The 27,517-nt window shown below is 39.7% G+C and overlaps 1 protein-coding gene and 1 long non-coding RNA gene across 12 annotated transcripts in view; one reads left to right on the top strand and one right to left on the bottom strand.

Annotated features, from left to right (window-relative positions):
- mecom (MDS1 and EVI1 complex locus) overlaps window positions 1-27,517 on the top strand; it is a 140,412-nt gene that overhangs the window by 2,533 nt on the left and 110,362 nt on the right. The window lies entirely within an intron of this gene.
- Window positions 23,830-26,022, bottom strand: LOC125712401 (uncharacterized). Its single transcript, XR_007383294.1, has 4 exons — window positions 25,889-26,022; window positions 25,630-25,809; window positions 24,338-24,395; window positions 23,830-24,158 (listed from the first exon to the last, which is right to left on the bottom strand). It is a non-coding gene; the product is annotated as an uncharacterized LOC125712401 (long non-coding RNA).

The raw sequence follows: 27,517 nt of genomic DNA, 5'->3' as shown, positions 1-27,517 counted from the left end.
ATTTTACCAGTGAAGTCACAGGGGCAGGATGTTCAGCTGTCCCTAGGGACGCGAGCCGCCTGGCCTGCAGCCAGCTCTGCGCAACGTCAAGAGTGAATATTTAAGCTTCTAACTACTACGAAAGTAACTATGTTCACAGTACATCGCACTGTCATTATTTAAACTTCTGCTTTCAGTCTGTTCGGTCTGTCAACTTCTGTATTAGCAAGTAGGCTTTATAACCATGTGTGATGTAACGTGGCCAATGTACAGTGCTTAAATATTACTAAGGCACTGCTTCAGCTTTAAGAATGCAGGTGCTGATTGCTGAAAAGCAGGATGTTTTGAAGCTGTGTTGGGTATATCATGTTTCACGCCAAATACCTACAATATACTAGTTCTAACGTAAGCGAAGCCGAGTATGTGGCATTTTATAAGCGTTTCGATTTCATATCTATTCTGTGTATTTTTGATATACATATGTCCTGATACGTCATATGGCATGACGTTCCAAATCGTGATTTACAAAAATGTTATTTTCCTGTTGCACGTTAAGAATTCTCTAGGTTCTGAGAATTGTCTGTTAAGAAAAAAAAATCCAGTCTAGTGTAATAGGAGAGGGATAAATTCAGGGCAGTCGACTAGTGTTTAAAGTTTAAAAGGTATTTCTAAAATAATGGGAAAGTAGCCTATATTTAAACGACCCAGTTGCTTCTTTTTTGATAATAAATAGCCCCAGTTTTTATTGTGGGACCATTTTTCAAACTTATAAGATGCTTAACTTCATAGTTTCCTTCCGGTAAGTGTACGCTTTTCTGGGGACAGGGGAAAGATTTGCGTTCTGGGGCTTAATCCTGATGTCCTTATTATATCAGGAGAATTAATTAGAAAATATGGCATCATTTTGCTTCCTCGCCTTATCTAAAATTCAGCAATTTAAAATAATTAAGCATGTTCAACAGGGGTAATATATGGGAACAGTAACAGTACATACTTCTTCATAACAGTGGTCCCAACTAAGTTCTCTTAATTTATTTAGAAAAATATATACATATTAAAATTAATAATGTACCAAATAGTGCATCATTTTTACAGATGGTGTTTCCACTTGATACAGCAGCACAGCTCCAGAGCAGTCTTTGCCTTTGTAGTATATGTAAATGGCCGAGGCATGGAGGGAGTCAGTCTACGTGTGATGATGTGAAATTACATGTGAATGAGCATTGCATGAATGCTCTGTGTGCCCCCTGCTGGCCCACCCTGCTGCCCCCGGCAGAGCTTCATTCCCTAAGAGTGCGTCCACATTGTGTAATGGGCCATGCATCAACTGTTTGTCTGCTGTAGCTCATTATAAGCACAATTCAAAAGGGTTAATGGATCAGGCCATTTAAAAGGTGAGAGAAGCAGTGACAGGAGGAACCCTATTAAAGAGCCGTTGTGGAGGGAGTTCGTTCAGGCCGCTTTGCTTAGCCACTCTGCTTAGCCACTCTGCTACTTTCTTCCATTTGTAGGGTCTGGTGAAGAAATGTGACCTATGTCCAGTTTTTATTTAGCTTTGGTTATAGGTAACACCATTTAACGTCCCTTTCACAGTGTGGTTGTGACTTCAGCATGTCTTTTTATTCTATAAGCTTTAGCACACATATATTTCTTATTGGGAATTTATGGAACTGCAGATATTTTTCTCTATTAATGTAAAAGCTGCAAATGTATTTAAGGATGAGTGAATTTCATTTAGAGGAGTACAGTATGAACTTGTAGGTTTCTGTCCACTGTGCATTTGAATAGGCCGATTAGGGGCTCATGCTTTCAAAAGATGAATCATTCTAGAAGTTCCACAGAGACAGGATGTATTATTATACTACACCCCCTTGAAAATTCTTAAAATATGTCTCTTAAAATATGACACAACTCTCCATGCAGGCACTTTTGGCTCAGGTCTCATTCAAAGTGTGCAGATGTCGACACAAGTGAAATTTGTTGCGGGAATTTAAATTGTTTACAAATTTCAATTATTATATATTAAGGAAAAGTATTTGTTTAAACACCACATTTGGCAAAACAAGCTAAGACATGAAGTGTGACAGACAGGGAGAAATGGTCGAAACAAGTTCTTTGGTTCTATACTGCTTAAAATAATAGTCTGGATTTATATAAACAGGAACTGCTGGTGACCAGATTCAGTTAATTTTCCAAACTTAACAAAGAAATTTAGAATCATCTCTTTACCTTGTGAGCATCTTTGGGATAATTGTAGTTGTGGCAGTTGCACCTTTTTGTATGTTTGTGTCTTTTAGCCCCAACTTCCAAGTTGTAAGTAAGAGGACCAATAAGTCTTTGATAAATTGATGGTTGGTTTGTGGAACTAGCATTTCTGTTAAAAATGGGAACGCTTCACTTAAGGCTCTTAGGCTCTTTTTAAAGTGAAGATGTGTGTGAAATTGTTACTTTGGCCGAGGTTTTTAAGATGGCATTTGGCCCAAGTTGCTGTGGCAATGCATATGACAGAGAGTCTGGAGGGGAACCTGCACGGAGAGAGGTCGGGAGACTGCTGTGACCCAGCCAAAGTATGAGAACGGCTGGGAGAGCCCGACTGGGCTGGGAACTCCACTCTGTTTACCACAGGGAAATCACACCAACACAGAACAATGAGCTAACCTTACCCTTTGGAAAAAATCATTTCTTTTTCTTCTTAAAGGTCAGAAAGATATACATAGGGAGTCTGCACAAAAGAATTTAATCAGGGACTCACATATGCCAACACTGAGGTCATCTAAATGTTCTTTCAAAATGAGGCTCTTTTTTATATCTCTGTGTGTGTATTTTGTTTATATTATATTGTGGGGACCAAATGTTCCCAACAACATCATAAAAACCTGTTATTTTCACATTTTTCAGGTCCCTGTAAAGATGTGTGAATGCTATAAAAAAAGTAAAAATGGCAAAAATCTTATATTTAGTTTGGTTACTTATGGTTAAGGTGAGGGCTAGGTAGGGTCATCATGTTGGGATTAGAGTTTTCCCCATAGAAATGAATGGAGAGTCCCCACAATTACATAATTACAAACCTGTGAGTGTGTGTGTGAATGTGTGTGTGTGTGTGTGTGGGTATACCTGTTCTTATGGGGACACAATGTCCCCATAATGTGATAAATATACAGTTTTTCCCTTAAAGTGAACGGTTTCCTGGTCTCCATAAGGGAAAACTCTATTTTATAAAAATTGGTGACTAAAACTAATAATGGAAAATCTCTTGTATTTTGCTTGGTTACTTATGGTTATGGTTAGAGGTGGGTAGGGGTTAAGATTGTCATAGTTAGTGTTAGCATTTTTCCCATAGAAGTGAATGAGCAGTGCCCATAAGGATAGGTATACCCGACTGTGTGTGCGTGCATGATAATGATGGTGGTTATTATCATAACATCTCATCAATAGTGGGGACTTTTTGTGTTTGAGCATTTAGGTCTGTTAGTCCTTTAGGGTTATTCCATATTATTCCAAATCAATCACATTTTGCTGTTCGACCAAGGAAAATTGATGTCCCAGCAGAGAGCAGCAATTCACAACTAAAAAAATACTTTTCAGACAGTGGAGTATTTGGTAAAAATTTGGCTGACCAAAGATACCTATTCATTTAAACCTGGCTGATCTTACGTTTCCATCATGGCTCATTCTATCAAGCGTCTTAAACATTTCAGCACCACTTATACAGAAGGAATATTAAAAAACCTGCAGGTGAGAGATAGAAGGTAGGTATGTACAGTGAAATTAATGAAATGACACTTCATTTCCTGTTTGACTATAGATACACAGGAATTCTTCAATTTTCAAATATCCCTTTTTACTCACCTAAGTAACACATAGGTGAGAGTGAAGCTTAAGGTCAGAGCACAGGGTCAGCCATTTATTTGACATCTCAGAGCATCTTTTTTTGGGGTTAACAACCTCAGTTAAGTCCCTGATGCTGATGTGACTACTCTGCTGATCCAGGCCTATCAAACGGCACAGAGGTCTATCCCACAGGGCCACACACTGACCAGCATAGGGCTGCATCAAGGACTCTTTTGAAGGTCAAACACATGTTCTGTGCTGGTATGTGTTAGTACTCAAGTGTAGCGGACACTGTGATGTTGCGTGTATTTTTCCAGCTTCTGTTGTGAAATATTTCAAGCACTGACTAGGGGGGGGGTTTCTTTCATGTGCTGGAGTGGTGCCACAAACAGGAATTATCCAACAATCACTTTGTTAAGCTTCAGATAACAATTTGTTCAACCACCCTGCAGTCTCAAGGGAAAAGGAAACTCTTTTTCATAGTTTATGATTAACTTCATGAAAGAGCAGGTCAGGCCCATCTGCTGCTGTGGATAGACTGCACATGTGCAGCTCAATCAACGAGTTACTCGTTGCATTATTTAGATTCACAGAGGGATAACAACAGTTTAGTGAGGTTGTTGTCATGTATAAAGTGTTACACAGGGAGTAGAGTGTGGCTTTTCTCATAACAGGCTTTTAAGAGTATTGATACTACAAAAATGAAACCCCATTGAGTGAATACTTCTCACAGCATGAGCTTGTGGCCACTTGACCTTGTGAACTCCAGGTGAGAAAGAAGTTGCCGGGCCTTGACTGTTCTCACTTGTCCACTTGTCTGTCTCACTTCCTCTTCCTGTCAGTGCTGGAAAAACGCAGCATGGCAGGAATGTAGCCCTGATTAGGACATTACCTGTGGTTCTGGACGTGCCGGGTGACCGGGATGCGTGATGAGCTGGAGGAAGAGCAGACAATAGGATAGTGGAGATTCTTTTCCACGTTGCATTCCAGTAATCCGCTGATGGGTCCACACTTTGATGAGCCCCTCTTTGCTTCCTGAGATTGTAGCTCCTTTGCAAACACCAAACAAAGGTCTGAGAGTGAATGAGCAGGGGATGGGCGCACCTCAGGATGTCCTGTTATGATTAGGGTTAACATCTCCTGATTCCTGCAGTGTTATTCTAACATGTACGAATAGCTTCTGTGTTTCCATTGACTATGACTGTGCTGCATATCAATTCCCAGAAAGGTCTCCTTCCCACATTATGTCTGAAGTATCTTTTTTTTAAATTTCTACCCAGAATTCTCAGACCTCCACCTAATTATTAACAACGTGATTTGTGTGTTCCTAATCTCATTTCATTCTTCTGAAACAGGTGTAAGCACTGTGCATTAGTCTGCTTATTCTTTGCCAGCAGTGCTTGTTGAAATTCTTTTTTTCTTGACACATGGATACAACTACACATATTCACCTGTAGGTTTCTACATCAAGGAATACTAATATAAATATCCTTCTCACATCTTTTCAGTATCTTTCATACATTTCATGTATCTGTTGCATGTTTTGTCAGAAATTTATGTGCATGTTGGCTGTACATATATAGGAAGGGAGACATAAGCTGCTGAAGTACGTCAGCTACCAAGAATGATACACAACTGATACATCTCACTGTGTTTGTCAGCAGACATGTTAATGGATTTTTTTTTTCATTTTAGGTTCTCAACACATAGAGATTAGTGTAGTTCCCTATTTGTTTAGATAGTCTTCCAAGTCTTCCCAGGTAAAAACACTGAGCTTTAACATCATCATCCAAGGTAGCTGTACACCCCGTTGAGCCCCGGCCTGCCCAGCCCCGTCCCGCGGCTCGGGAATCCTTTCTAGATCTGATTTGGGGTTGAGATGCTGGCTTGGCCTCAGCAATCAAATGTGTCCCACCTGTCTTGTCAGGCTTTGTAGGTGTAGCAGGTTGTCCCTTGGACCGCCCATCAATCGCTGACAGCTGACAGTTTAATTTGGGCGGACGGGCAGCTCATTACTCGTGTAGGCGCACAGTGAACATGTGGGCAGCCAGTCGCATCAGCGATCAATGACAAAGGTTGCAGTGGGTGCAAGAGTGGGAGAGAGTAGGGGGGTGAGGGGGTGGAGAAGAGAGGGGACCCCAAGAGGAGGAGGGGGGCAGCAGAACTGAAGGTCAGTTCTGAAAGGTGGGGGGCGGGGGGGGGGGGAGAGAGTAAAATACTAGCTGTCAGGTGAAGAAAGATAGACATATTCCTCTAACTCTGTAAGCTGAGAAATACGGCCCCTTATTCCAGTTTACGCCATGAAGTACCATGAAGTACTCACGGATGTACCATGAAGTACTCACGGGTATACCATGAAGTTCTCACGGGTGAACCATGAAGTACTTATCGGTGTACCATGAAATACTCTTCCTACATACATCTCTTTGATTAAGAACACCAAACAATACGTTAACGTGAACATTGGATTACATGTTTAATCCAATGTTTCACAGTGTTGAAGTCTTGCATCATAAGAATTCAAATGCTCTACAGCAACCAGAATAAGACTAAAAATCCATTTGTGATGAAAATAAAAATGCATTAGTGATGTGAGGATGACCAAAAGTTCCACTGGCAAGGAAGAATGAAGCTTGAGAGCCCGAAGCCTGTTCCCCTCATTATAAAACTACTATTTTTATAATTCAGACATCCCTCACTTAACGCTCTACCTGTTTAACGATCACCTAGACTTGTGACCAACTCTCCGACCAGTCGGTAGTGTATGCTGTACAGGAACTTTTGTCATGGAAACAGCAGTGTGGAATCTCAGTGTCAAGGGTTTCATCTCGCATCACCCTTCCTCAGTCTCATTTCCGCAGTCGCTCAGTATTCACAGAACAGGTGTTTTATCTTTTTTTACAGTATGCAAACCTAAGTAAAGTATATTAGACCTGATTTTCTCACTCTGTTTATTACAGTATATAGTACATTACTGTATGAACAATTTTATATATATATATATATATATATATATATATATATATATAAATGATGTAGATGGTGCAAAGGTGACATTAGAACACCACATAAAGATAGTTGACACAAATCCACTACCAGTACAGTATGGGTTTTGGGCAGCTCCTTGCTTACTGACTAATTCGCTTAACGACCTCATCATAGAAACAGAACTTGGTTGTTAAGTGAGGAATGTTTGTACTTTATATCTATTGACAATTATTTTCCTGTTTTTCTATGACTATAGTCTCTTTTTTTCTGATTTGTCTGATTAAATGACATCAATAAGAATTTTGTTTATACTAATAAATAACACAAAATTACATAACCCACAAAAAAAACACAAAACACACTAGAACCAGTTGTATTCTGAGATGAACTAACTAGGTTCAGTCTGGAATTAAACTACCATTTAACAATGAACCTGGTATATTTAATGCTGTTGGGTCTTTTTCACAATATCTACATGAAAGACTGAAGCTTATAACTGTTCTTAATTTTTATTTTTTATTTTTTGTGAACATTAAACTTTGAAGTCAAATTATACTTTGATATGACTGTTGCCTGTTTAATAAACTCACATGTAGTTGTTCTCAGGCTTTATTTCTTTGGGAATTCAGGTGGGTACAGTAAATATTTTATTTCTGTTAGTCTGTTCTGTGTTTGATGTTTCAGTTTAATAAAATCCCGTAGGTAGGGTGCTTTGTCTTAGGTACAGTACTAATGTTGTTGCTGCATGTTTTCCATTTGATTAGGCCAAATAAATGAGATTTCTTTGTCTTGATTCAATTAGTTGTAAGTTTCAGTTTCAGGACAAAACAAGTAAACCTTTTGGACAAGGTGTGTAAATGTTTAAACACCAGGAAAGAGCTTGGGAGTAGATTCAATCACAGCTCCCAATCCGCTGAGGGATTCCCCCACACGTCTCAGAAAGTCCCATGTGAGATACTTTCCGTGGGTTAAAGTAAATGTCATTTGTCTTTTTTTCAATTGGGAATGCTGAGGGGGCTTGTAAGTGTAGAGTAATCCAGGGTGTACAATGTTATAGAAATCAGCTATAATTATGATTTATGTTCTGCCAAATAGTTTTATCATGCCAGATTGGAGATCCGTCAGAGAGTTTTCTTTAACTTATTGATTGTATGAACACCTTAAAACATTAATAGAGCTCTATTCCTCTGGGGAAAAGGCATTACTGATTGTTTTCTACCCATATAAAACTATGTACCAATAGAGGCCACAAGATTGTGTAAATTATTTTCGCTTTCAGCTGGCAGTACAATCTCACAGAAGGGTACAGTTCTAGGGATAGGCGATATGAACTTAAAATCATATCATGATATAGTATGTTTTTTTTGCAACAACAATATTCACATTGCTAAGTTCATACGTCAGTTTGGAGACAATAACTTAAATTGAACATCAAATTAAATTTAGAAATAATAAAACATCATACCAATCCTTCAGAACAAATGTATGCAGTAATAAAAAAAGTATGTGCAAAACAGCATACAAAATGAAATTTAACTTCACATTTAATTAGACTGTCCTGTATTATTAGAAAAATATATTATAATAGATATAATATATCTAAAAGTATGCAGAATGTAATAAAACATACTAAATATAAAAATATAAGATACCAGAAAAATAATAAGACAAAAAACAATACCAACACTGTGTGAGTGGAGCAGATGTGTGCTGTTACTTGGTATGGCATCCTAGGTAAAATTCAGCTCATTAGTAAAATGATGCAATGAGAGTCTGTGCAGTTGCATGTTACTATAAATTTCTTGTGAAATATAGAAGCTTCCATGATCATATATAGAAGTACTGGATTTGCTTCTGCTCAAGCATCTGCCAAAGTCGAATGTGGAGTTCAGGCCGAAGCAGAACAGACATAAATCAAAGCAGCAGGTTTCTTATGATGCCCCAGTGAACTGTTTTACTGATGCATTGATGATGTAAGTATTACATCTATGCAAGTGCATTTTCAGATTCTAACTTAGAATGAGAACAATTTGGGGGTCTTCACTGAGTTGCCTACACTTTCCACTGGAGACATGAAACATCAGTGTGTAGCTTTGAGTAGCTCCCTGACCTATAGAGGTCAATCAGACATGGATGGGAAAGAACTTGCTTTTAATTGGAAAATTTCCCAGGTCTGCCTGGATCCAGCATGACCACCCTGGAATGTCTTTTTTACAAGAAAAAAAATGTACTGGAAATCTACCCAAATATGTGGGAGTCCCTCAGGACTGCTGCCACTGCTCCGGTCACAGTGGCATCAGCAGAGAGAAGTTTCTCTAAACTGAAGCTTTTAAGGATCTTGCATTGTGGTTGGTACAAAGCTTTTGTTTGTGCCAAAGCTGCATATTGTTTAAAGTGGAAGTCATAAAAGTCATGGGGGTCATAGTAAGTATTATAAATATAATGTGCAATTTTGTTCTCTGTACTTGTTTGTTTTAATTTAATCCACTGATTTAATGTATTTAATACTGTTTTTTTTTTGCATTTTGGAGTGATTTTTATATTTACTTTTTCTACTATATTTATGCTGTCTGCATGTTCATAATTTTAATTATTATATTTAAGTATATCAATAAAAAGTTGGTGTGAAATGACCTGAAATGGTGGCTGTGCTGTGTTCACATGCACTGTAACCGACGGCATTATGGAAGCTGCGTCTTGCTTTGTGCCTGTGTGTATTGGTGATGAGAGGTGAAGGGGCACCATTGGGATCTTGCTAGGGCACAAAACTGGCCAGTAATGGCTCTTATTGCAGTAATCAGGGTTTGTTAATTGTAGGTATGTAAAACTCGCTTTGTAGTTCACGCCACAGGTCATCCTCAGAAATGGAAACATTATGTACCCTTTTGGCCGTGCTTGTTTCTGCTTTGTTTTGTTAGCATATGCATCACACTGCCAGTCTCACAAGAGAGATTTTTTTGGATTTCAAATGTACAACGAAATGTTACTCAAAACATAGGTCTTGATCATGGTACTGTGTTGGTATATTATCATTAAAATCACAATATGACTTTTTGTCGTATTAAACATTAAACATTGAGGACAATATGACACACAGTGTTGACAGGGCTTTTCTCTGAATCGGAGGCTTGAAGGAGGTGATGGAAAATTTTGTTGTTCAAATATAAAAAAAAAGATTTCCATCCATCCATCCATCCATCCATCCATCTTCTAACTATTTATCTTGGTTTGGGTCACAGAATATGAATAAATGAAAATGAATATGAAAATTTATGATATTTGTTGTATGGATAATGAAATTACAAATTTATAATTAAACTACTAACACAACTTTACATGTGTGCCAGTGGTCATGGGATTTCCTTCAGGTTGTCCGAATTCTGTGTTTTGTGCCCATTGCTTCTGGCATATGTTCCGGACCCCCGCATAGGACAAGTGGGTACAGAAGATGGATGAATGGATGGATGCGAGCAGTTGTGATCCTACAGTTGTCTGGTCCTGTCTTTCTGAAATACTTCACGGGCATCCCACCTTATGCACATTGATTTCAGGGAGATAGATGAGGGACACCTGGGGGCTTTTGGTAGCTAAGCTTGGGTGGTATTATGGAAACTTGTGCTCTGCAAATTTTATTGGGAAATATGAGAATACCATTGCACTCTAAAATACTATCAAAATACCATATACCGCAGCAGTCTGGACGGTATGACAGTATTAAAAATTAGATATTGCTAATAACTTCTTACCCCCACTGAATAGTGGAACAACAGATTTCCGGGACATTGCAAATCAATATTTGGTGTCAGGGAGTGGCTGTCAATTTGCGGGGGACTCCTGGAACTTGTGGGAGAGCTGGAATGTCTGACTTTGAGTGCTGACACAGTTAGACCCTCTAGGTAGGTTACTGTCAGGTTTTCAATGACAATGTTTAAATTCAATGAATGTAAAGCCAGACTGTAAGTGCCATTGTGTATTTTCTTTATGACTGGCTTTTAAAGTGAGTAAAAATTTTAGTTATCTTTATGAAAAGGAACATTTATTGTGAGGGCTAGTTAATAGCAAGACAGAGCCTTAGCCTAAATCTCTGCTCAGTGACTGTTCTCACTCGTCCTCAGCCCGGTACTGCCTTCTTCTGCAGCACCAATATGTCTTCATATTTCAACTGAATAAATACTGCAAATCAGCTTGTTCTAAAAGATCAGTTACTGAAATTAGATTTGCATGATTAGACACACTTTGTATACTGGTATTGTTATTATATACACACTGTGTATGCTGTTATTGTTATTCCCTGCCATTATTGTAGTGGACAAGAAAACTGAATGAATAGATGGATAGATGGATGGATGCGACTGTTACTTCACACAGTGCACGAGTTAGATTGATAAGCCGAAGGATTCAATTTAATTTAAACTCACTCAAAAATCATTTCAGTCAAGTATTGCTCTTTTAAATTTTCAGATGATGAATGTTAACATGATGCAGATTAATAGTGTTTAAAATTAGGTGACATGATTTTAGTGGATAAGTAAAATCTATAAGAATTTATTTATATATATATACACACACACACACACACACACACTTAAATGTATTATTATTGTTGTTGTTACTGCTGTGTATAATGTCGAATGAGCTGGCTTACCATTTACATGGACATTACAGTAATGAATAGGGTTGAAATTTGTTTCCATTCACTTTCCTGATTCCAGATGTCAGGGAAGTGGCCACCCCCAGACCTCAATTTTTTTTATCAGTGCCTCCTGCTGTTTGCAGCCTTTGCCCGCCCCACCTCATTCTTACACTCACAGCCCCTCCCTCTCCCATTCTTTGTAAAATGGGTGCTGATTTTTGCCTATTATTTCTGCCCCACTACTTCATTAGTTATGTCCCTCTCAGCTGGCAGCTGCTGCTGGAGACTAACACGTGTGCTAGTACAGGTATGGAAGTCATCAACCGGGGTCAAAGGCTAGCCTCATTACCCAGGCCTAATGAAAACTTTCTGTGTTTTATACTGTTGTATTCCAACGTGCCATGTCTGAATCCACGGACCAATAGCTGTCCTGCTCCCCAGACATGGAAACCAGATGACTATCAGGGAGGGGTGGGATTATGAGGGTAGGCTTGGCTGAATGGAGGCAGCTGCTGATATAGCTCTCATGGAAGCTCGCTGACATATGTGTGGTGATACACGTCTTTCTGTAGGCTAGTCTTTTTTGTGTAATGATATTACACATAGTGTGCTTCAAATAAAATGATGGTGTGATGGTGTGATTCATTGTTTTGGTCCGCCTAAAAGAACAACTCTTTTATTTTTAAATTGACTTGGTTTTAAACCCACAAGTCATTCATAAGAGGTCTTCTGCATGTGGGCATTGCCAGTCTTCCCATGCCCCATCTTCAAATCAACTTTTGTTGAGTTATAAGCAATCACAAAAATGTTTGCCCAAGTTTGGGCACTTACCTGGCTGGCAGGTAGCAAAACCAGCAGTTAGTCTGTAGTTCTGCATTCCGTTTGTAACCAGAATCAGCTTATATATATACTGTGCGTCTGTATTCAGAGCAGCGATGACAAATAATAATCAGTAATCAACAGTAGAGTAAAGCGACTAAAAGGCATGACTTCTTTCACATTTTACGGGGAAACACATTCTGTTGTATGTGAGGTATCCGTCCATTTTAAATACATAAAAAAATATGACGCAAAAGCGTAATACTCAGTATTCTGACTGTCCAATATGAATACCAGAGTTACTGTTTCTGGGGGTTTTCATGTGAAGTGCAGTTTCTTTTTTTCAGGTGCTCATTGAGTTCCTGCAAATTGTGCAAAGTATAAACAGACTGCTGCCAGCCGAACAATGGGCCTGGCAGCACTGCAGCGGCCTGTCAGCAGCCATGCAGATGCGAGCGATAGAGCAGGGCCTCTCACCTGCCTGTCCGTCACTCCACGCCGCTCAACCATCACGTCCTGATTGTGAATCTGTGATTGATGCTCTTGGCCTAGAACTTTCCCTGGCCCATGGAGGAAACAGGAGGGCTCAGGAGATAGCAGGCTTGTTCTCCCTCTCCCTCTTCCTCCTGCCAGTCACCTACGGCTGTGGGAAAGAGATGAGATGAGGCCTACAATCCAGATCATTGTCCGCCTCCTAGATTAAAGCAGAGACGGCAGCATTGTCTGCTGAATGGATAGACCTTCCTGCTGTCACTCAAGCCTTGCGCTGGGCGCTACTTCATGTCTAAGAGGCTTATCTATGGTGAAAGGCCCCTGGCTGCTCCTGGGAGAGAGAACGTAATGAAGCGTGTTGTTCTGAAGAGGGGACCTGCTGCAGAGAGGAGCTGCAGCTGTACTCGCCCTTGCTACACCCTCTCCAGACAATTGGCATTTATCTAGTCTTGCATAGCATCAAGTGATAGCAGCGACGGGTGCTCATGAGCTACATTGTGCATGGACGCGCGAAACACCCTCTTGTCTGCGTTCAGTGGCCTGTGGGAGCATCGGCAGTGGTATTCTACTCTTATTGTGCTCTCAATTGAATGGGATAGAGTTTAACTGTGGCACAGCCTATATGTTTATGTAATATATGTAGGATTTATTAATATCATTGTGTGTGAGTGTATTAGCATCTTAGCTACAACTCAGTTGACATCATAGGACAAGCTGGAAGCCCATTGTAGGTGAAGACAGTTTCTATCTACTGGCCAGTTAGAGAGGCATAACCAGTCCAGCCTTCCACTATCTACTTTAATTTGTCTGTAACTCTTCGGTTTCTTCTCATATCAGAGACAGCTGGCATTTCCCTGCTACAACTAATGTAATGTATCCCATGAAAACCAGACATACCACTTCAGGTGGCAAAAGCAAGTGAATGCACTGCTAGGAGGATAATTCATCCATGTTCTGAGCTGGCCTCTGTGAATGTCTCCCTTTTATTTGCATGTCCTAGGAATACTTAACTCTGCATCGATATGAATTGTTTGTATACCTCTTTGTCTCAACTCTCCTCTTATACAATATCCTCCTACTGATTTCGCATATCAGCTCATTAGTCTTTCTTGACAATCCGGTAATGCTGGTGCCATATTGTGGCTCCATGCTCCCAGAACCCCTCTGCTCCCATGATGCTTTGCCTAGACATCAGGTCTAAAGGACTAAAGGTCTTCGATGTGAGCTCCCACCAGTCAACTTTGTACTTTGTCTCACACAACCCCCCCCCACCACCACCATACAGAATCAGCACAAATATGGCTGAGAAATTACTCTAAAGTAGCTCGAAAGTATTGGTCCATAAGTGATGTAAAAATAAGCCTGCCGCATGCACACATGTAAGAGCTTTTCTTCATCCCCAGGTATAAATTACCACTGTAAATATCCAGAAGTGTTGCAGTTTATTGGAAATTCCACATGCCACCATGGACACCAACATCTTCTAAATACTATCAGTTGTTCCTACATACAAAGGCGACAGACTTGTTCTGTGGACCTGCTCATGTATGTGATAATGGAAGCATTGAACAATTTTAATATGTAGAATGAAGCAATGCTATGTTGTTCTCAGAGCAGTAGCTGTAACAGCTAAAGATGCAGAGTGGAGCTGAGGATTCTTTTTTGGGAAACATTTAAAGCAGAAAGGACATGAACAAAAGCATTTAGAAGGAGCTGTTTTGTTGCCGCCTTTTTAACCTAAATAGGCGGACTGTTCGGGCATGGCTCTGGCTTCAAAGTATTGTCCCACACATGCAATTACCATTTCTATCAACTGTGGAGAAAGATTATACTTTTTGGGTGTTCCTCTATGTTTTTCCAGTGGATTCACATGGTGAATGTGACACGTTTTGTGTCTCCCACCCTCCATTGAATTTAAAAGTTCTCTATTCTTGAACCGATCCAAGAAGTGTCCTAGACACAGGCTGAATAGACACTAAATCTTTCAAGGTTAGGACTTAACCTTCTTTCTCTCTAATTCATCTCCAAACTTTAGTCTGAAGCCAATCAATATCAGATGATTGGTAAACAATGTGCGACGTCTGATGGGCAGGTAGTGAGGCTCTCAATGGGATTGCAAATGCTTTGTGCAGACCCCAGTCGCTTTTGCTCTAAAGTACTGTCACAAAAAGTGAAATTACCATTCACTTGGAATGATGCCATTCATCTTTGTCAGTGCTGGGCCCAGCACACATTAATGCTGTGTTTTGCATCAACCGAATTTGCCCAAATCCAGGAGGAGAGCCGCTGTGCCACCTCTGCCGAGCTTAATGTGGCAGTTCAGCCTGATTTCACTGTGCATGAGGCCCGCTCCTTAATTTACTGCTTAATTCTCAAAGAAACAGAAATAGATATGAGGGAAAAACTTGGGAAAATAAGATAAATCTGGCAGGAATATCCGGACGTGAGATGTGGCTGCCGGAACGGAGGCTGTAATTCACTGAGGTGGCTCCAGGGAGCAGGTGCCAGGTGTTTGTTGATCTGTTCTTTTTATTTTTGCAGTGCCTCATATATAAAGGCAGTGCCTCCCCCAGGCCCCATCCTGCTGTACATTCATATAAAAAAAGGGGATGCTGAAGAATTGCTTTCCAATAGTTAAAGACTTATTTCAGCTCTGCTAAGTTATGAAATCTCACAAACACACGTATGCACATGATCGAACAAACTTCCACAAACACAGTAAATATTCCTTGCATTAAAAGCTGAACTTGCAGAATTTGTAGGAAGAGTGCTTTGGGATGCAAGATCCACTAGGGGGCTTGTATGTCTTCTGAACTGCATTCTGGCTAAAAGCAACATTTCTCTTTATTTTGGTTCAGTCATGTAAAAATGTTGACATGACAGAGTCTAACGTAAGTGGCATGAAGTGTCTAATAAGTCTTGACTTTGATCAGTTATGTGGATTATTTTTTACTTAGAAAACTTGGATAGGAAAGTATTTCAAACAGATTCCGTTTTTCCTCCATTCAGAGTCAGAAAAATGACTCCAGGGTTAATTTATGGTTGTGAAAACTTTGATCCCTGAGTTTATGGAGCAGGAAGCCTCCCTATCATATCTGTCTATTTATAGATGATGTGTAAACAGGCTTTGCAGTGTTATTTAGGATTGCATTTCATATCGTATTTGTTCCTTGGAGGTTGTACTAAATTGTCCTTTTGGCCTGCATGTTGACTTCACTACTCTTTCAGGGGTCTGTGTGAGATGATTTTTAAGGAAAAGATGCTACCAGATTTAGGAAAGGAGGAACAGAAGAACACTCAAAGAGCCTCATGATGATGAGAGGGGCACCCGGCCTCCATTATTTACTAAAAACACCTGCCCCTCTTCGGTGCTACCTCATCAATGGGTCACTTCTTCCATAGGCCATTGCATTGTCCCATAAAAGCCCTTCCATCCTGCACTCCATGTTTTTCTGAATATACTGCCCACACCCAGAAGTGGGCTCACCTTATTTCCCAGAAGGACCAGACAAAACAGGCTTGAGCCCCTCTACATTCCCTCATGTTGGAGACATAAAGCCTCAGTGAGACTCAGGACTGATTGTTTCCCTATAACTGCTTGGGACAGGCCCATCCATGGGACCGTCTGATGGACGAGCAAACTCCTCCGCGGGATCCTATTTTTAACAAAGTTATTTTAGCCTCACACTCCCTCTATGTCATCCATAAATGATTATGCTGGGAGGAGAGAGACAACAGAATTTCCCACCTCAATCTTCCAGGGATATATTTAGTTAGCTGTAATTAATGAATTTTAGAATTATCTATGAGTCTGACTTATAACATAAATCCATTTCTAGCAGCTTGTTTCTTCTGGAGGGTTTTCAATTTTGTATGTACACTAAACTATATCATCTCCAGATAGAACTTGCATAAACATGTGTATTGGGTCATCGCAAATGAGCTATTGTACCAGAGATGCCACAAATATAAATTCATTGTGTTTTTGTGTCAATTGTGTTAATTTTGTAAAATTATCTAAAAAGAGTAAGCAAGCATATTTTGGTCTGGGTGTGTTTGAAGTCTTACTTGTGCATGTGTGTGTGAGTACATTGAGGTCTGTATTTGGGTCTATTTGGCAGTTGTAGTGTGCATGGTGGTGCTGGTGTCAGGCCTGGATGGGCTCTGGTGTTGGAAGTGATTAGTCAGAGATTTGTCTCCTGATAATGTGTATAATAGACAGCAGCACATCAAAGCCACCTTGCCAGGACCATCTCCATTAAGTAACAGCCATCTGGACCATATAAAGTTTCTCACTCATTTAAACACTCTAAACACAGAGCCCACTCACTGAACTCCTGCTACTCTTTCAGTCCCAGTCCTTGCTGTAATATTCAAATGTTTATGTGCTCCTGTTGGGATGTCGGTAAGGAGGTCCTTCTCTTTTTCTGTGTGTCCATGTATGTTTATAATTATTTCTGTCTACTTGGATCTTTGCGTCTTCTGTTGTCTAATATTTCTTTCCTCTGTTTCTGTATTTTTGTTATGTTAGTTTTTTTGGAATTGGACCATTGGGCATGAGAAAGCAGAACTATGCTATGTGAATATCATGTTATTCATTCACTCATCATCTATTTCAGTACGGCTTCATTCAAAAAGAAAAACACAATAGATGGATCCATATTTATGAAGTATTTTTAGATGTCCATTGATTTAAACATAATGGTATTTTTAAGGAAATAAAACATTTCTTAGGGAGTTTTCTTAATGGTAGCACTGTAGATATGTGTTATGTCTTTTTGACGGAGTTGTGTTTCAAGACAATGATGCAAAGTAGCTAGATGTGATTGTGTTGACTGAGGCCTGCCCATGTATTATCTTAGAAAACAGGAGTCAGGGACTTTGCTAAGTGTATTTTAATTGGCTTAGAGCCTCTTTCCCAAAGAAAACACGATTTACTGAAACTTGTCTTGTACAGTAACAATGAGTGACGTGTCTATGAAAGCCAGAGCGGACTGGGCTGATGAAGCTAGACGCTTCAGTGTCGAGTAAATGGAGCTGTCAGACAGCGTGGACACTAAAGAGCCACACTATTAAGGCTCCATTGTGTGTCTGTTTGTACAGCCTGCTTCAGAAAAAGATCTTCACACTTACCAGATACCATCACCACAGTGACTTACAAACTGTGAAAGATTTAATCCTAACAACTATGTAATGTATCAACAATTGGCACTTTGCCACCCTTAGGTAAACAGTGGGTGAGAACAAACTCCTGTAGGCTAGCCAATAATCTACTGGAGAGCTGAGGGGGTTGGGGGGATAGTTCGATCTGCAGCAATGGTGAAGCTAAACCACGGGGTGGGGCCAAAGCAGTGGGTGGGGCCAGCCGGCAGCAGAAAGATTTTCAAAGCAAATGTACAGTGTCACTCAGTGATTTGGTAATGTAAAGCACTGAATAATCAAAAATAAATCTCACTTCTGCATATATTAAATTTGAGTGACCTTACAATGTTTAAGGGCTGTATCTTGGCCCTTCGCAAGTATTTTGCAAAAGTTTTTTCACAGAGAATAATATATGTTTAATAGCTAAGCTTTGTTACATTTGGCTACTGATGGCTGCAGAGGTGTTAAATTAATGTAGGTGCCCATGGGGGTGCGTGTGTTCCTGACTGCAGTGTCAGGGTGGTGGATGTTCAGGGTTGGCACTGCCCACTATCACTCTTCTTCTGCTTCCCCCATCACAAAAATGCCTTCTGTAACATGCAGCTCTCCAGTCACATGTGTTCATTGCTCTACTGCCAGCTGTATCTCACTGATGTCCTGACTTGCGATGAGGCCCCACTGACGCCTCCCTGCACGCCGCTCTCACCCCATATAGGAGCAAATGTAGTGATGTACTTAAGAAGAGTAAAACCTCTACTTCCCGGCACCAGGTGTGTTAACAGGGTATAATGCAGATTGATGTTGAAGGAAAACTATGAGTCAAAATCGAGAAACATTTTTCTGCATTTTGTCTTTATTTTTGGATAAATATAAAGGCTCTCCATCACTGCATCTAACATTACTTCACTGTGTCTCTGTTCCCTGCACTCATAGCTTTATCAACATCTAACAATTAGCATTTAAGAATAACAATGTTTTGCATACAGCCTACTAAATTCAAATATATAAACTAATCTGTGAGAATATTTAGCTTCAAGTCCACTTCTGTGAAGTGAATAAATTGCAGTAATTTAATAGATACTGCAAAAGTCCCTCATTTTCTTAAAGGATTTTTTTCACTATGCGCTTCACTTGTTATATTCCCTAATCTTATTCAGTTATATTCAAGGTCACACTGCTACGGATTCCTGTTTCACCAGGACACATCAAACTGATTACGGGTTGAAGCCAGTAAGTGTAGCTTTGTGCCAGACTCTCCCTGTTGCCATTAGAAAGGGTGAAAGGTCACAGCTTCTGAAAGAGAGGACATAACCTACAGACGAGGGTGTGAGTTACTGCGGACCCCGCTGACCCCAGTCTACATGTTTGTAAACAGGATGTCACTATGACTGGGAATGGGCAGACAATGTATGACAAAGAGAGCGAGAATGTAGCTGCTTGTCAGGCCTTGTTATGCCGTCTGGGCCTTCCTCATAATTAGTGTCGTCCCCACTCAGGAAGCTGGCCTCGCCATTATTAATCCCTCACTCTGCTGCAGCCATCCTCATCAAAGCAAGTGTTTCCTCAGATAAACGTGGAGGTGCTCCTGCACTGCTGGGACGTCGCCACGGTGACAGGTGCTGATTGAACATTAGGAGGAGGAAGTGCAGAGTAAGGGACTTCCCAGCAGACATTTTTATCAGCTGGGGAGCGGAGAAGGTCAGGGAGTTATCTTTGCGGGCTGGATGACAGGCGGGCTTGTCCCTGTGAGGACACACTGAGGCAGCCAGAGGTGAGCAGCAACAGCTAGCGGCTCCTGACGTGAAAAAAGCAGTTAATCTGACGGGCACCTTAGAATTTAGCCATCGCCCTTTGCCCTTGCATAGTCTGGAGTTGAAGGTCATGTTTACAGAGCATTAGGAAATGTACTTTCACACACAAACACACACACACACACACAAGTTGGTTTTCCTATCTAAATGGGAACCATCCATTCATTTCCAAGGGAAAAACCCTAATCCCAGTCACGACACCCTAAACCCCCACCCAGCCCTAACCTTAACCATAAGCAACCAACCAAAATACAAGACTTTTGGCACTTTTACTCTTTTGGTTGCATTCACAGATTTTTATATAATTGAGGTTATCCAAATGGGGACCTGAAGAAGTGTCCCCAAAAGTAAGGAAGTTTCAGGTTTTACCGCACTTTGTGCAACAATTTGCAAACCGCCCCCCCCACACACACACACACACAAACACACATTCCTGTCATTGTGGGGACTCTCCATTTGTTTCTGTGGGCTTAATCCTAATCCTAACTATGATATCCCTAACCTTTACCCAGCCCTAACCCTTACTATCAAAAATCAAACTAAATACAAGACTTTTGGCAAGTTTAGTTCTTTGATTGCATTCACAGATTTTTATAAGACTGAAGTTTATATTGTAGGAACTGGGGTGGCGCGGTGTGAAGTGGTTAGTGCTGTTAGTGGGATCTTTCAGTCCAGAATGTTATTGTGATGAACGCCTAACTTAGGGCTGGGCAATTAATTGGAAATTAATCCAAACCAACAATCAGAACTTCTAATTGACGTAATCTTGCATATGCGGGTTACTTAATTTCTTTTTAAATTCTGCTAATACTGAAAAAAATCTCTGTTTTAATACTTTCCCCAGTATGTATTCATGTACTGGTCCCCTTAAAAACATAGTACCACGTGACCCTGCTCCTTCCAGTCTGTGACATGGAAGCAACATGGAGGCGAATTCACACAGCTGGCCGACTGAGCAAATCAAGCTACTTGTACCAAAGAAAAATGCAGTGTCCATCGTTTGGACACATTTAGTGAAGATGACACTAAACAAAAAGACGTCAAATGTAAACAATGCAGAAAAAGAATTTCAGCTACCAAGTAGTGCCATCAATCGGTTTAACACTAGCAATATTTTAAATACAGCCGTGGCCAAAAGTTTTGAGAATGACACAAAGATTAATTTTCAAAGTCTGCTGCCTCAGTTTTTGATAGTAATATGCATATACTCCAGAATGTTATGAAGAGTGATTAATTGCAACGTCCCTATTTGCCATGAAAATGAATTTAATCCCAAAAACCCATTTCCACTGCATTTCAGCCCTGCCACAAAAGGACCTGCTGACATCATTTTAGTGATTCTCTCGTTAACACAGGTGACAGTGTTCACAAGGACAAGGCTGGAGATCAGTGTCATGCTGATTGAGTTAGAATAGCAGCCTGGATGCTTTAAAAGGAGGGTGGTGCTTGAAATCATTGTTCTTCTTTTGTTAACCATGGTTACCTGAAAGGAAACACATGCAATCATCACTGCTTTGCACAAGAAGGTCTTTACGGGCAAGGATATTGCTGCTAGTAAGATTGCATCTAAATCAACCATCTATTGGATCATCTAGAACTCCAAGGAAAGAGTTTCAATTGTTGTGAAGAAGGGTTCCAGGCACCCAGTAAAGTCCATCAAGTGCTAGTACCTTCTCCTAAAGTTGATTCAGCTGCAGGATCAGGGCACCACCAGTGCAGAGCTTGCTCAGGAATGGCATCAGGCAAGTGTAAGCGCATCTGTACACACAGTGAAGCAAAGACTTTTGGAAGATGGCCTGGTGTCAAGAAGGGCAGCAAAGAAGTCAATTCTCTCTAAGAAAAAACATCAGGGACAGATTGATATTGATTGAGATTGGACTGCTGAGGACTAGGGTACAGTCATTTACTCTGATGTATCCCCTTTCCGATTGTTTGGGGCATCCGGAAAAAAGATTGTCCAGAGAAGAAAAGGTGAGCACTACCATCAGTCCTGTGTCATGCCAACAGTAAAGTATCCTGAGACCATTCATGTGTGGGGTTGTTACTCAGCCAAGGGAGTGGACTCACAATTTTCTCTAAGAGCCACACATGAATAAAGAATGGTACCAAAACATCCTCCGAGAGCAACTTCTCCCAACCATCCAAGGACAGTTTGGTGATGAACAATGCTCCAGCATGATGGAGTACTGTGCCATAAGGCAAAGGTGATAACTAAGTGGCTTGAGGGGAAAAAAATCGATCTTTTGAGCCCATGGCCAGGAAACTCCTGAGACCTTAATCCCGTTGAGAACTTGTGGTCAATCCTCAAGAGGCAGGTGGACAAACAAAAACCCACAAATTCTGACAAACTCCAAACATTGATTATGCAAGAAATTGGTCAGGATTTGGCCCAGAAGTTGATTGACAGCATGGCAGGGCGAATTGTAAAGCTCTAGAAAAAGAAGGGCTAACACTGCAAATGTTGACTATTTGCATAAACGTAATGTAATTGTCAATAAAAGAATTTGAGAGTTATGAAATGCTTGAAATTATACTTCAGTATACCATAGAAACATCTGACAAAAAGATCTACAAACACTGAAGTGAAGCAGTAAACTTTGTTAAAACAAATGCTTGTGTCATTCACAAAACTTTTGGCCACCACTGTATAGTGGAAACCACTTTTAGTGATCATGGTTATAGTGATCAACTTCTTACATGGATCAAAATGCTTGGGACAGAATCATTCCTGCACAAGGACTCTTAAAATAATTTGCATATAGTAATCAATTACTCTGCATACAGTGTTCGTTTTGCGTCTTTATATACATAATGTAGGGCCGGGTGGTTCGAGGCATCAAGAGAGCAGGAGGAGGTGATTATCTTGCTGGGACAGAACATGCGCTTTATTATACAGTAGTTTCGAACAGATCTATACTAGGCACTTCCGAGCACCGAACCTCAAACACACACAGCGGAAACACAAGGTGGTCAGACGCTGAACTGTAAGGTGCACACATGGTGGGAGAGTTATACTAGCTGAGAACACGTGAGGATCAGACAGGGTACACACAAGACACGGGTAGACATACATGCCACGATCGGGAATGCAGTAATAACCATAACAACAATGTAAGGGCTATTTACATCACACAGATACACAAGTTCTCACAAGGCATGCTGGGATGAGCAGATCTCACCAGCTTTTGACTAACAACATATGGAAAAAAAATAAATTATGGTAATTCTTTTTTTACCTGTCTACTTTGCCTTGCGGTAACCCAATTGGTTCTGGCTAGCTACCTGCAGCTAATGCTGCATGCACAGAAAACATGAGGGAAAATTAAGTTATTTTCTTTTCTCTTTTCTAGTTTATGATAAATTGTCAAAAACAAGCCAATGAGAGAATGAGAGTCATTTGTGCAGTAGGGGAGAGTGTGGTAAGGTGAGACAGTGGGTAAGTTGCCCCACCCCTTATATCTAAGGAACTGTGTGTATTTTTGGTCATATGATCGTAAATTCAGGAAGCATTCATCATTTCAAGCTTGCTGTAGTGGAGAGAAGCACATGTGAGAGGTGGTAAGTAGTTTTTTTAAACAAAAAAATGTTTTTTGCTTTTCAAAGTAAATTGACTACATGTCAGGAATAATAATGTTATTCCAAAGCACATTTTTCTAGGTGTTAAAACAAATATGTGTTGTTTATCTGATAATGCATTAAACCATGTGAAACACTTTGCTAAAGATTAGCCTGAACTGCTAAGCTAGACCATATTTTTCCAAAATGGTGGATATGGTAAAATGAACCCAGGGTTGTGGGGTAAATTGAGTCATTGGTTAAACTTAACCCACAACAAGTCAACAAAGTGCAGTTATTGCTCTGCAGTAGTAGTACACAACTGGTTTGGTTTCATATGTTGACCAACACCCCATGAAGAGATGGTGAGATCAGCTGTTGATGTGAAAAATACGGAAAACCCATCAGGTCAGTCGCAAAAGACAAAAATATTGACAAGTCAACACAGCAGATACATAAAAAAGAATCGGGAAATTACATGATGCAAGTATGTAAACAGACTAATGTATCTTGTCTAGTTTAAACAGAAGCATAGAATACACAGAAAAGAACAAATAAAAACTCATTTTTAGGTCAAGATTGATTCAAGAATTTTATGGCATAAAATGCCTGAAGCAACATCTTTGGGAAGGGCTACAACTTTCAATAAACCTACGGTCGGGGGGTTCTTTGACAATCTGACAAAGGTGAGGGTCAGGTAACAGCATTAATGTACAGTATTTGACTACATTAATAACTACACCACAGTTGACAAATTAATTACAAAAATTAACAGAGAGGCAAAAGAGAATGTACCACCAAACATAGAAAACTTAAGAGGAAATAAACAAAGATGAAAATCACAGTGTTCAGCAGCTCTGAAGACAGTGATGTCGCCATCTCATTTGATGACACTTCTGACGAGAGCTCTAATGAAGAGAGAAGTGAACCAGACATCTCAGATCTCTTAATTGGTGACTTAAGTAAAATTTGCATCCAAATGCAGAAGCTACAATTACATTGACTTGGTTGAAACCCTTGAGGGCAATGACATCAGCGCAATATTTCTTAGAAGAATTTGGGGGAAATCTGGCAGTGAGAAACCCACCTTTGCATTCAAGGAAATGGATGAAGCATCTTTTCCACCGAGTCATGTTTTGAAGAAGCTACAGCAAGGAAGGAAGGAGGAACAGCAAGCAACTGTTTGTTTTTGCCTGCAACCTTGACGATTGGAATATTGACTGTTATAATAACATAGTAACTGTTTTGATTATTTCCAAACTGAATTGAACAATCTGTGGGGTGTTCTCAGAAGTTCTCATCTGTGAAAACTCTTGTAAACTTAGTTATGCACAGGTTACTCATGTTTAAACTTAAAAAAACTCAGTGGGTCAGTTTACCCACAGATGCATAATGACTTTGATCGACTAACATCTAACATACGGCAAGTTGAGCCAAATGAGCACTTTTTTGGAGTGAGAATTTTTCTTCGGGCAGATTTGTCATTGATACATTCTGATCATTTCATTTGACAGGTGAAATCCTGAAATAAAGGCACATGTGTCCATTTTACTTTTGTCTCATTTCATTTCCCTGTGAGGACTTAAGTAAAAATTGCCTCAACTTACCCCACTCTCCCCTACTGTAATTTGAAAAGCGTTAGAAACAGCTGTACTGTATTTTTAAAGTCATTCAAATTCTGTAAATAGCGATGCTGTCCGTTTTACCTTATATTCATGTAATAAATATACAAATGTCAACTAAATGGTAATCTGCCTGAGACAAAGACAAAAAATCATTTATGATAATCATCCGCTTGAAGTGGTCAGTTTCGCCCAGACAGACGTTATTGCTATAATCGGTTTATTTTGTTTGCACGAAATGCAAAATAAGTATTTTCTACTTAGTTTGCGAACCTGCCTTCTACATTAAAACTAAAATGCAAGTCGTTTTCATGTCAAGTGATTTGTGCTTTGATTTAAGTTGTTTGAAATATACAATAAATGACTATAAATGCTTATTCTATATGCGTTTCCTTGAATTATTTTAAAAGATTGTGTTTCATTAGAAAAAAATCTAAGCTTCCATAGTTCAAGGTTCAATATTTAGAGTACAATCCTTGTCAATGAAACGTGAGTGCAGAAACAAATAAAAACATCTTTCATTAATCATAATTTAAGATAAAAATGTTCAATTAATTATGATATTGATTTGAGGTTATATCGCACAGCCTTAACCTAAGTGTGAGTAATAGTCGACTATCTCAACAACTTTTCCCTGGATGTATACAAGTTCTGCAGTTTTCTTCCTGTGTTAGACTGCATCCATGAAGTTTCTCCTTAAGAACAAAAGGCTAAGTTCCGTTGGAGGCACTTGTGAAATAAAGAATCTGAATCTCACCAGGTTCCTGGTTCCATCCAAATTGCAGTAAGTTTTCGATACCAGCTTCATGATAAGTATAGACAGATAGTTGTTGGGGGCATGAACTCATGTCTCTCACTAGAACACTCAGAATGGGCTCCTGCTGTCCAGCCCTCCACCAGGTTCTGGTTCCTGAGCTTAGGTTTGGGCCTCTGGTTCCTGTCAGATTACAGACATACTCCCAGCTGTGGTCCACTGGTACACTGCTGCAGAACCACATCAAATGCCCCCCACTCACCGTTGCCTGAAAAAAAGGGAAAAAAAAAATATATATATATATAAAAACAAAATTGCTCCAAATAGACAGTTTTTAATCTTTTTTGGATATTTGAAGATTTCTCAAGCTGCTACTGGCGATGGCAAAAAAACAAATTCTTCTGCTTTGTTGATTAAACCACCATTCTCCAGTGCAGCTTATCATACAGAGACGAGCCGTTCTTTTTAATTAATAGTGCGACACCACAAGTGTGCAATTAACAGCTGGTAATTACAGGCCTCTTCAGAACTAAGGCACTCTGCTTTCATTTCAATTATATAATGGACAAGTGGCTTTTTGATTTCCAAATTAGTGAGCCCTTGTAATATTTGTTTTGTGGCAGATTTGGAAGGTTAATGTTGGCCTGTGGAGGCCTCCTTTCTGTGACTGATGTAAGACAAGAAAAAGGATATTAAAACTATAATAGTCTATCAGGAAATGCAAATTGTGCCTTCATGTTAATGGCCAGGAGAACAACGAGGCGCTAGTTCTTACTATTTAATGTGAGAAAACAAGCCTGCACTCTGCCGCAAACTGATTAGTATATCTGCATTTGAAGGTTTAATTAATTGGCTTTTAATATAGATTGTTTTAAAGACCAACACATAACATTAAACTGTTTGATATTTAATTTTGTTTCCTTTTGATTATGGCTTGTGTTGTTCAATTCAGTACTGAAGTGTGGGATCATTAAGCTCTATCCCAAAAGGCCCAGAAGCCCTTCACTTCATTTAAAATCTTAAACTAATAAGAGATCAAATTTTATTAAATGACCAACGCACTGCTTGAGCTTATGAAGCAGAACACTTGTTCATTTTTAATTAGTATTGATTTCCATCTCTGAACATAGCTGTATTATTGTCAGTGGTTTAGAGTGGGTTATTTTCCCTCCTCTTTCAGCAATATATCAATTTAAAAAACAATTTGGGGTCTCTATTAATTTTGCTAACTAAAGGCACAGATGAAATTATGCAATATGTTTTTTGGGTGTGCCAAATATGCACATAATGGAAAACCACTGCCAGTTTTTAGAAAGTGGAAACAGTTCTTTTGATAAATTGACGTGTAGTGTTGCTAAAGAAAATAAACCCTTTTAATGTCCTTAATAGTTTGTAAGGAAACAATGAAGTATTCTCAGTGTGATAACAATGGAAATGAACGGTATATATATTTTTTTTACTTAAAATTTTGGGAATGTTACCCTTCTGCAGTTTCAAGCAGACACCTTTGATGGCGATTTTTTTTATACATAACCAAACACATTTTGTTTGGATTTTACAAGTATCTATTATTTATAAGCTGAAAGCTTTCTGTGCTGTTTTTATAGTACTTGCAGCAATGGAAATCTTAATTTGCATGATGGAGTCATATGACTGAGCCGACAGAGTGGCTGAGTGCAACAGAGAAAACTTCAAGTAAATTCTACTGTCTATGAAAGAAAGCAGGTGGCCATTCTCTGTGTTCACTTCTATAGAGTGCTTGCTGTGGATTATTTATGGATTTCTTAATGTTTCCACCAGTTTTATACCACATATATATGTGTGGCAGATTTGGAAGCTTAATGTTGGCCTGTGGAGGCCTCCTTTCTGTGACCGATATAAGACAAGAAAA

Source organism: Brienomyrus brachyistius, chromosome 17, assembly GCF_023856365.1.
Source record: "Brienomyrus brachyistius isolate T26 chromosome 17, BBRACH_0.4, whole genome shotgun sequence".
Lineage (NCBI taxonomy): Eukaryota > Metazoa > Chordata > Actinopteri > Osteoglossiformes > Mormyridae > Brienomyrus > Brienomyrus brachyistius.
Note: the sequence above shows the minus strand (reverse complement) of the source record. Positions and strands in the feature narration are given on the sequence as shown.